Source organism: Cebus imitator, unplaced genomic scaffold (genome assembly GCF_001604975.1).
Source record: "Cebus imitator isolate Cc_AM_T3 unplaced genomic scaffold, Cebus_imitator-1.0 Scaffold141, whole genome shotgun sequence".
Classification (NCBI taxonomy): Eukaryota; Metazoa; Chordata; class Mammalia; order Primates; family Cebidae; genus Cebus; species Cebus imitator.
The window spans coordinates 913,437-925,592 of NW_016107456.1; positions in this window are offsets into that span (position 1 = coordinate 913,437).

Sequence of the window (12,156 nt, forward strand, 5' to 3'; positions counted from 1 at the left end):
TTGGCTGATTACAATTCATCTCAATATCTTCATGAACTTCTCGGTGATCTTTACCATATCCAGAATTGGATTCTCTTAAGACAGAGACATATGAAATAAAATACAAGTTGTATCTCCCTTCTCCACACCTAATTTACAATAGTGAAACAAGGACAGGAGGACTATATTAAACACTCCCATTCAAAAATGAAAAGAAAGGGAGGAATTTAGAAGTCACTAGTTCATGGTAATTCTCAAATCTCAGAGGATCAATTTTGTGAGGTCACCTCACACTGGTCCCTAATTTTATGAGATCTTTCTACCCTTGATTAAGTCCATGTTCTGCTCTCTTAATATGTTTTCCCAACCTATTAATTTCTTTGACTTGCTCTCTGTTTTCTGGGTGCCCTTTCTTTTTCTCCATTGTCCCCTTTTGCCACATCTAGAGAGAGTAGTGGGAAATGTGTCCTCCTAGAAACTAAGTTCTCTGAACCTGTTTCATAGACATGCAAGTCTTTTAATATCTTGAATAGCCTCAATGCCTTTTAGTGCAGATTGGTAGTAAGTAGGCCAATGCAACTTAGTAAAAATTTTGAAGAACTCTATACGTTTTATTATATTTTATTTTAAATGTCAAAAGTTATTGGTCTAAAATTATCTAGAATTTATTCTTTTTTTCTCTGTCTCTCAAATTCTCTCTCTCTGTCTCTCTCTCTTTCTTACTCTTTAAGTAAAAATTTGACAGCATAAAAACCTTCATGAGACAGTCTGTAGTCTTCTGGGATTCCTTATATTCAAGTGAAAAGGTATCTATTAATCTTAATGACCACAACCTTGATGTGATTTCTGTCCTAAGGCTAGGACAGAAGTCTGAAATTGAGACTAAATTTGAACTTTCCCTTGAGTTCAAGATTTAATATGCACATTTTTACTTGGCAAGAAATAGAAAGTCTGAGAATTTGTGTGATGTCTCTATTAAATCATGCCATTCTTAGCATAGCAATCAGTTCTTTCCTATCACATTTTCTACTACTTTAATAAGCCCAACTGTCAAGCAGACAACTAGTGGTATCAATATTTTGCCTCAAAACTTCCTTGTCCATTTCCACAAGTACGTGTTATCACCTCTAACTTATCACAGGTGCAAACCATACCAAACTCTCACCACACTCCCATTCAGAAATGAAAAGAAAGGGAGGAATTTAGAAGTCACAAGTTCATCTAAAAATGTGTTGCTATTTTTATATCCTCTTATGAGAGTTGTCTCACTTTCCACTGTCCAGACCCAAGCCAATGGCACATATCTGGGTTTGTATTAAAATAGCAACATCTCAACTCCAGTACCAAAGTTTCCATTAATCATTTTTTTACATAAAAATCAACCTAAAATTATCAGAGACTTATAAAGGAGGCATTCCTGTTCTCACGAATATGCTGGTCTGGTGGTCCCTCTAGAATATGAATGACATAGATGAAATTCAACTGTGCTTAGATCCAAGCTGCAAATTGGGTCAGGTGATATGGTTTGGCTGTGTCCCCACTGAAATCTCATCTTGAGTTGTAGGTCCCATAATCCCCACGTGTCATGAGAGTGACTCCCCATGAGAGGTAACTGAATCATGGGGGTGGTTTCCCCCATGCTATTCTCGTGATAGTAAGTTCTCAACATCTGATGGTTTTATAAGGGGTTTTTCCCTCTTTGCTCCACAGTTCTCTTTCCTGTAAATTCCCTGAGGTCTCCCCGGCCCTAGAGAACTGTTGATCAATTAAACGTCTTTCCTTTATAAATTACCCAGTCTTGGATATTTCTTCATAGCAGTGTGAGAATGAACTAATACATATGTCAATTCCACTTATCTTATTCTGTGCCAAGCAGCTTCACAAGGCATGTTCTTCTTCTGGCAGGTATCAAAAAGACAAACTGAATCCTGTATTCATATTTATGCTTTATCTCGAGTTGAACACACAAGACAGGGAAAACCACAATGCATTAGATGGAGAAAATAACATAGCAAAACCTATACAGTGTGACCAGAACATATACTTTCTCCACAGTAGGAGGCACAAAGTTACAAGGCAAAAAGTTGAATGTGTTACCTTACATTATACATTACAGGGGGATAAAGAATTGAGAACAAAACTCCAATCTAGCAAAACACCACTTCAGTAAAACCATCCTGACCTCCACATTTAAAAACTCCTACAATTTGCCCCAGCTACTGAAAAAAATATACTTATAGATCTGTTTACTTAGTTATCTAAATATGCCTTCAAACTCAATATAACTAACCCTAATTGTCTATTTTTCCCTCCCATATACTCTGTCTCAGACCTACTCAAATCTGTAATTGAGATTGGCTGTTGGGTTAAAATGGCAATAAAAAAAGGAAAACCTAGACTTTCTATTTGATTTCATTCTTCTCTTTACTTTTCTTCCAATAAGTGATTCATCATGTCCTGTCTACTTCACCTCTAAAATCTATTTTATATTTTTTCCCTCTTCTTCATCTTCCCATCAATTTGACGAAAGTTACCATGATTTCATGTCTAGACTGTATAATAGTGTATTTCAGGAATTTAGCTTTCCCTTATATTGTTTTCTGAAAGAAAACAACCTTGCTTTTCAGAGGTTAGACCTTAGTCTGACTATTATACCTTTGAAGATAACATGTCTTTTTCTGGCTACCCTTGAACTTATTTATTCTTTTTTGTTTTCCACAGTTTTATTCTTATTTTTTTCTCTCTATTTACCTGGAATTCACAGATTCTTTCTTTCACATAATTTTTTCACATATTTCACATAATTCTTTTATCTTTCAATTTGTTTCTTTCATCAGTTTCACAAACATTTGGCCATTTTCTTCTAAAATATTAGTTCTGCCCTGATGTCTCTCTTTTTTTCTCTGCTCAGAGTCTCTAATTACATACATGCTAGACTATTTCTGTATGCCTCAAATTCGTTACATTTTTTTCCTATATTTTTATTCTATTTAAAAACTTTTTGGTGTTTCAGTTCAGATATTTTCTAACAACCTGCTTTCTAGGTCACTAATCTTATCTTCTGTGTTTTTAATGTTATTAAACTAAACGAAATATGCATAATTTCAGGTATTGTATTTTGACATTCTAGAGTCTCCATATTTTTCTCTCTTCTAGATTACCATTTTCTGGTGAATATACAGTATATATGATGAAGTAGTAGACATTTTTAAGGCAGTAATTTGGAGAATTTAAAACAACCTTATCATTTATACACTGAATATTATTATACACACTATGTGTATTATTATATATACTATGAATGGAAATAAGTTTAAATAAAATCATGATCAATAAAAATATATAAATTAGCATCAATACATAACACATATATTGGGATTCAAAAACATAATTTATCTCCATGAATCTATAGGATACCGTATATTTATATAAATTAAAAATTGTGAATACAATATTGTTTTAAAAAGACAAAGTCCAAAAACATGTTGATGATATATTGAGAACTATAGGACTTACAACAATGAAAAAAATTCAGTGTGAATTACAGGAAGCATAAAATTTATAAAAGAGCCATGAAAGATTATATAAGATTAAATTACACACACAAAAGGTCATTACAGATGTGGTGACATGGCCAGACTTAACAAACTGAGTAAAATTTTAAATATATAAATAAGCATAAGGAAAAAGAGTGTATGTATGTATTTAATTTACATCTTTAAAAAATTAAACCTATTTTGTATCCTGTCTGTTTATTAATAATGCTGAAATAACCATTTAAACTACTATTGCATACTTTATAATATGATAGACTTTACAATTTTTATTTTAGATGTGCTTTATTTTTGCAGATGCTAACAACAAAACTGTGTACTTAAAAAAATCTCTAAGTACTGGAAAACATCGATAGATCAGATTTTGAATTGAAATGGTTAAGATAAATACATTCAATTTTAGTCATGGGACAGTGCTTAAGTGCTTGAAGATCTAAATTTGCTTTGAAGAATAGTAGTAAACAAGAAATAAGTAATGTCTGGTTTAACTTATTTTTAAATCTAAACCTGCATTTTATTAGTTGTGATAAAATAATATTTAAAAAACAGAGCAGTGGTTGTTTTAAACTTATACACTTTCTGTCTTTTCTATGTATTTCCATCTCATTTTGTTATAATATTAAATATTATAACATGCAAAAATGCATCAGTGGAAGGCTACTTTCAACCAGGAACAGTGTTTAAAAAAAAAGAAAGAAAGAAAAAGCCATCTGTTTGCCAGCTATCTATGTATTTATATATCGCTTTATCCACCTGTATTCCACAAAATCTGGATCAAAAATGTTTCTTGTTGTATCAAAATTATTGTAAGTTTACAAAATGTTATTTGTTTGAATGTGAGAATCATTATCTGTCATATTCTACCATCAAATTGCCCCCAAAACAGATTAGATTAGCATTAAATTTCGCCCTTTTGTGCAGAATAAATGTTAGCTGAAAAAGTAATAATATTACATTGCACCTGCAAATCATTCTTTTCATGAGAATTTCTATTTTGTGAATAATTAGGCACACATATTGAAGTTTGAATGCATAATTTGTGGTAGAATATGTCTGCTATGGTCAAATATTTTAACAAATATTGTAAGAAAATATTGTGCAAATATAATTGCTCAATATATTCTGAAGCAAGTTAGTTAAGCTATAAATAATATTGTGAAATGCATTCAAGTCATGACATAAAATGCAGACTTGTAAAATTTATTATACACATACTTAAGATAATGTTGTATATTTTAAAAATCATTATTAAATAAAACATTACCAAATTAAAAATACAATGTTAGTTACTTAGCAAAACTTAAATGTTAATGTGTTAGTCTCAGGTATATTTATTTAAAGAAAGAATAAAAATATTGGTGCATATATTTTCAAAACTATCTTTATGTTTCTATATTCCATCTGGTTTCAAGCCTTACTAATTATTAGATGTGTATTAGACTATTATTTTATTTCCCAGATGAACAATATTAGAACATACAGATTATATATGATATTTAAAAATTTTTGATGTAAAACATAAATTTTCATTACAATTTTTATTTTATTTATTTATTTTGGGAGGAGGGGGAGTTAGAGACACTATCTCTCTCTCTCTCACCCAGGCTGGAGTGCAGTGGCATAGTCATAGTTCAATGTGACCTCAAACTCCCTGGCTCAAGCTGTCCTCCCTCCTCAGCTTCCCTTATACCTAGGCCTATAGGTGAACACCACCATGCCAGCTAATTCATTTTTATTGTTATGTTTTGTAGAGATAGAGTTTAGCTATGTTCCCCAGGCTGGTCTCCAACTCCTGGCCTCCAGCAATCCTCTAGCCTTGATCTCCCAAAGTGCTGCAATTATAGTGATTAATTTAAAAAAAAAAAAAAAAAATATATATATATATATAAAATACGAAAAACTTGACAGGGATAAGTTAAAATCTGAACTTCAATTTTCCCATTAGCAAATAAATTGGGATAATGTTTACCTAGAAGGTGTGTTTGAAATTGACACATAGTAGGCATTGCACATCTATACAAATTATTTTTACTATTATTATTTTCTTCATATTTTCCCAGGCCATAATTAAGATACTAGCCTTTATTATACCATTAGTTACGTAGCAAGACCATTAAACTACTCTTATCACAGAATAATAATTACACCTATCACTGAATAATAAACACACATATTTCCAAAGTCATGCAAAAGCAATGATGAATCTCACTTCAAAAAAGAGCTCAAGAAAGTACCACAAACTAAGTGATTGAGGATTTCTTCATAGTCATTTCATCAAGAAAATTATGGTTACACTTGGTCATTATATTCGTCAGGCATTTGCAAATAAAAAATATTAACTTCCTCTCTGTTTTGGAAAGAAGCCAAGTGGAATTCATGTGTGTAAGTAGAGATTGCATAAATAGATTGCACCAGGTCCTAAGCATCTAGGTAAGGCAATAAAGATAAATAATATATGTGAAGATTATAAAGGTGGAAATGTAACTTCTATTTCTTTTTTTTTTCTATTTATTTATTTTATTGCATTTTAGGTTTTGGGGTACATGTGAAGAACATGCAAGATTGTTGCATAGTTACACACGTGGCAGTGTGATTTGCTGCCTTCCTCCCCATCACTTACATCTGGCATCTCTCCCCTTGCTATCTCTCCCCACTCCCCACCCGCCAACGTCCCTCCCCTATTTCCCCGCAACAGACCCCAGTGTGTAGTGCTCCCCTCCCTGTGTCCATGTGTTCTCATTGTTCAACACCCGCCTATGAGTGAGAACATGTGGTGTTTGATCTTCTGCTCTTCTGTCAGTTTGCTGAGAATAATGGTTTCCAGGTTCATCCACGTCCCTGCAAAGGACCCAAACTCATCGTTTTCGATGGCTGCATAATATTCCATGGTGTATATGTGCCACATTTTCCCTGTCCAATCATCGATGGGCATTAACAACTGTATTAAGATATAATTCTCATGCCATGAAATTTATCCACGTAAACTGTATAGTCTAATGTTTATTTATATATTCACAGAATTATGTAGCCATAACCACAATCTAATTTTGAAACATTTTCGTCAATCCCAAAAGAAACCCCATGTTTATTAACAGCCCTTCTCATCTACACCCACCTACAGTGGACAATCAGCTGACTTGTTTCTTTTCTCAATACATTTGTCAGTTCTGCCCATTGAATATAAATGGAATCATACAGTGTGTGGTCTTTGTGGAAGGTTTCTTTCATTTAGCATATTGTATCCATGTTTTACTCAATTGTAGCATGTAATTTTTTTATTATTGTGTAATATTCCATTGCATAGATATGACAAAATTTATGCACATTTAAGTTTTGAAACCACATTTTTGCTATTAGCAATAACGCATCAGTAAGCACGTGGGTGCATTTTTGTGTGGGCATGTATACCTTGAAGGGAATTTGCTGGGACACATGGTAACTCAATATTTAACATCTGAGGAAATGCTAAAGTTTTATGCAAATAAGCTTCAGCATTTTACATTCCCATCAGCCTATATAAGTGTTTCAATTTCTCCCTTGTCTCCCACATTTAATGTCCATCTTTTCATTTCAGCCATCCTAATTGTTGATAAGTGGTGGCATTTCTTATGGTTCTAATTTGGATTTCCCTAATGACCAATAGTGTTGATAATCTTTCAGTGTGCTTGTAGGCCATTTGTAGATTTACTCTGGAGAATTTAATATGCAAATATTTTAGCAATTTTTAAACTAAGTTATTATTATTAACGAGTTATAAAAGTTCTTTATGTATTTGGAATACAAGCACTGTATATGATATGCAAACATTTTCTCCCACTCTTTGGATTGTTTCTTCACTTTCTTCGTGGTATCCTTTGCAGCACAAGTTTTTTAATTTTGATTAAGTCCAATGTGTCTACTTTTTCTTTAGTCATTTTATTTTTGGTGTCATACGTAAGTACCATTACATAACCCAAGGTCATCAAGATTTACTTCAAGGTTTTCTTTTAAGGGTGGTATGGTTTTAGCACTTACATTTAGATCTTTGTATGATTTTGATTTAATTTTTCATATAGTTTGAGATAGGGTTCCAACTTTGTTCTGTGGAATATGTATATTGAATCATCCCAGCACAGTTGTTGAAAGACAATTTTTTCCCTATTGTATTGTCTTGTCATTCTGTTTGAAAATCAGGTAAACATAAATTTAAGAATATATTTCTGGACTCTCATTTCTCATCCATTGTAATATATATGTGTATGTATACATCTCTATGTATGTATATGTATAAGTGTGTTTGTATATATACACACACATGAAATACATATTTGCCAGTGCCACATTGTCTTCATTAATAAAGCTGTTTAGTAAGCTTTGAAATCAGGATTTTGATATGTCCAACTTTGTTTTTCATTATCAAGATTGTTCTTGCTATTTTAAGCCCCTTGAGTTTTCATATAAATTTTAGAATCAGCTTGTTAATTTCTGTAACCAAAAATAGCGGCATCTGAAGTGTTGATAAAGATTTCTTTGAATCTGAAGATCAATTTGGGGAATATTGCCATCTAAACAATATCAAATCTTCCAAATTTTTTCATTTGATACTGCTGTACAATAAATTATTTTGCTGATTTCTTTTATGGATTATAAAATGGTAGTGTATAGAAATACCATTTATTTTTGAATATTAATCTGCTATCTTTGCAACATTCTGAAATTGTCTATTAATTGTAATGATCGTGTGTGTGTGGAATAGTATACCTTAGATTTTACTACATATAAAATTATGGTATCTGCTATCTGAAAATAGCAATAGTTTTATTTATTTATTTATTTATTATTTGTTTTTAAATGGTTTTGGCTAGAACCTTCAGTACAACGTTGAATAGAAATGATGGTAGGAGACACCCTCCTTTTGTTCATGTCCTTAAATGTAAAACAGTCAGGCTTTTACCTTTCAATAGGCTACCTGAGAGTATTTAATAGATCCCTTCATTAATTTGAGAATGCCTATATCTCTAGTTGGTTAAGCCTTATAATTGTAAAAATATATTAGATTTTGTCAAATCCCTTTGCTAATGTATTGAGATAATCGTGTGTTTTTTATTTTATTTTATTAATATAGCATATTATATTGAACATGAAATATTAAAATAACCCTGCATTTCTGGAATAAACCCAAGTTGGGTAAAGTAATACTATAACATTACACAAAATGGTTGGTGATTTTTGTACCTATATAAAAAAATATTGCTCTGTACTTTTCTTGTGATGCCTTGGTCTCTTTTTAGTATCAGGAAAAAGGGTATTACTGGTTACATAGAATAAGGTGAAGAGTGCTTTCCTTTATTTTTCTAAGGGTTTATGAAGAACTAATATTAATTTTTTCCTCAACTATTTGGTAGAATTCACCAGTGAATCCCACTAGAACTTGGCTCTTGTTTATGGGAAGTTTCTAATATTCAATCCAATATATTGACATTTTATCAGTTTAGTTGGTTTCTATTTATTTTTGAGTCAGTTTTTATACTTTGAGTCTCATTAAGAATGTGTCAATTTCATTTACTTTATCTAATTTGTTGGCATATAGGTTTAATAAGATTCCCTCATCAAATAAAAATGAATAACTTTTTATTTACTCATCGTTGCTAGTGATATACACTTTTTTATTAACTTCCATTATATAGAAAATAAAAAGCTATATACAATAAATTATTATATAAGTAAGAGAAGTGATTAACAGGGTTGCTACATTCAAAATCAGTATAAAAATTAAGTTGCATTTTTATGTACAATGGGAAACACTTAAAATTAATAAAATATAGTTTATGATACAATAATATAAAGAACCTATAAATATATTAATTGAAATATGTACAAAAACTTTCTGGAGAAAATTATAAAACTTCACTGATAAATATTAAATATGTCCAAAATATAGATAAAATATATCATTTTTACTTTTTAGGAGATTTAATGTAGAAAATGTTTTAATTTTCAAATTAATTTTAAATATAACAATAATAAGTGGTTTTAGATGGTTGTTTCTGTTTTTGTTTTGATTTGTTTTGGTTTTATTTTTGTGGCCTGAGAGAGCATTTTTAAAAAGTAGATTCATACGTGACCAAAAATATGAACAAAGGGCTTTTCAAGAAATATAGTAGGCCAGGTTTGGTAGCTGATGCCTGTAATTCCAGCACTTTAAGAGGCCAAGGCGGGTGGATCATCTGAGGTCAAGAGTTCAAGATTAGCCTGGGAAACATACTGAAACCTTCTCTCTACTAAAAATACAAAAATTAGCCAGGTGTTGTGGCTCACACCTGTGATCCCAGCTACTGAAGCATGAGAATCCCATGAACTCAGGAGGCAGAGCAGAGGTTATGGGAACTCCAGCTTGGGGAATAGAGTGAGACTCTGTCTCCAAAAAAAAAAAAAAAAAATAGTAAAAATAATGTTTTTTTCCTTTATCAGATGTCCATAATTTATTACAAAATTATACTCACTAAGGGATTGGAGGAAAATAGAAAATCCAATCAATGGAAGAAAATAGACCTAACAGTTGCTTACACATGTAAATAGATGATATGAGATAGAGGTATTATTACAGAAAAGAGATTGTAATTACAATTAATTTAAAATAAGTTAAATATTAGTAGAATACCACTCGGAGCTTGGTGTAGAAAATCCTGTTTAAAAAGCATATAAATAATGTAAACCACAAAGAGAAAGTCTGAGACAAATCCTGCACTTAAATTGAGAGACTCTGTTCTTCAGATATTTTACAATAAAAATAATATTAAACAAGCTATAAAACATAAGACAATATTTCAACACATAAAATATCTATCTATGTGTATAGGTTGAAAGAAATTCTACTAAACAATAAGACAATCAATTGAACAGAAAATTAATGAAGACTTGAATGTTATGAAATGGAAATACAAATGACTCATAAACATACAATTAGCTATTTATTGATTTAATTGTATTAGTTCCCAAAAATGTAAATAAAAATAAAAATTTTTATTTTACATGATTATGTTTTAATAATTACATTTTAATCATTCAAACGATTACCAAAAATTCAATATTCTGATGATATTAAGTATTAGATGTGGCTTGATGGGCATAGGCATTGCTAGTAAGTAGAATCAGGTGTAAGTATCTTGTAAGAGTATACCACCATTGCTTAATGAAGTTGCATATGTGTGAATCTCATGATGTAGGCATATACCATGTCTGTACTTGTACATGACAAGTAGTAAAGCAATTTTATAGCAAATCCAAAAAGAAGAAAGAAAAAAGAAAACTACCTAATGTAAAATTAGAATGGATAGATAACTGGTACTATATTTGTACAAAGGAATATTATAGTGGCAAACATTAACACATTTGCTATGAATATTAGCTTGTATGAGACTGGAAACTGTTCAGTAATGGAAATTAGTCATAAAACAGAACAGAGAAATTACATTACTATTTCATTGACAGAGAGTTCCTTTGTGGCAGATTTATATTTAGTATGAATTTCCTTCAGAAAAGTTACTTGTTTAGAGGTAGGTTTGTCGCAATCACTTGATACGCTTTCTCAAACTACATAATTTCATTCTTAGTCCTCAAAGTCCTCCATGAGCCATACCAGTCTGTAGGTAAGGGCACTCTTACATTTCCTCTGACCACTTTCTTTCTGATGCCCTGCCGTTGAAACCAAATGTATCAATTCTCAATAATTAGACCTAGATGAGCCTAATTATTGAGAATTGGGTATTTCGAGTATTACTACATTTCCTAACCATACTCTAATTAAGCACAATCTAATGCGATAATATATGTGCAATTCACAAAAAAGCTTTTGTATTCAGTAATTCTCAAAAATGGAGATAAACTTGACTGCTATTCAATCACATTGTATTCCCTATGAAGAGTTACTTTTCTAGGTGCTAGGCATGCAATTGCAAACAGTACTACATTCATGATGCTTAATTTGATAAGATTACCATCTGATTCAACTATATACAAATAAATGGAGTATGCCATCCTAAGATATCAAAGAATGCATTAAAGTTTGTGTTTCACAAAATGCTGCTGTCAAGAAGTGCTACAGGTAATTCCATTGCAAAACTTGAAGTATGTCTAATAGGTCTTTTTCTCTACATACATAGATACAGATATCGCCCCTGATTTTAAAAATATTTTATATAATTTTTACACAATATGGGTAAAATGATTGAATATAATTATATGAAGAGGTTTAGGAAAGGTAAAACATAATTTTAAAAACACAAGTAGGAAAATTTAACATTTTTTCATCAATATCAATGCAGAGTGAAAATATATTTTATATTAAATAACGTGAAAAGATGGTGAACACTTTTCTGACATAATTCTTTAAAGATAGATTTTAAAAGCATTCTCATTAGATATTTCCCTTTAATTTTGATACAGAGAGGGAACTGCTCTAAAAACTAACTAACCTGCCATGTTCCCTGAGTTTCACTATCTCTGGAATCAGAGAAAAACATGACATGAGTCAGATTGAAGAGGACTCTCAGCCACCTTGAGTGAGTAGATAACTTTCTTCAGATATTTTTCTTGCTTTCTTCATTCTGAGGTGATGATGGAACAAGCTGAGCAATGACCTCAT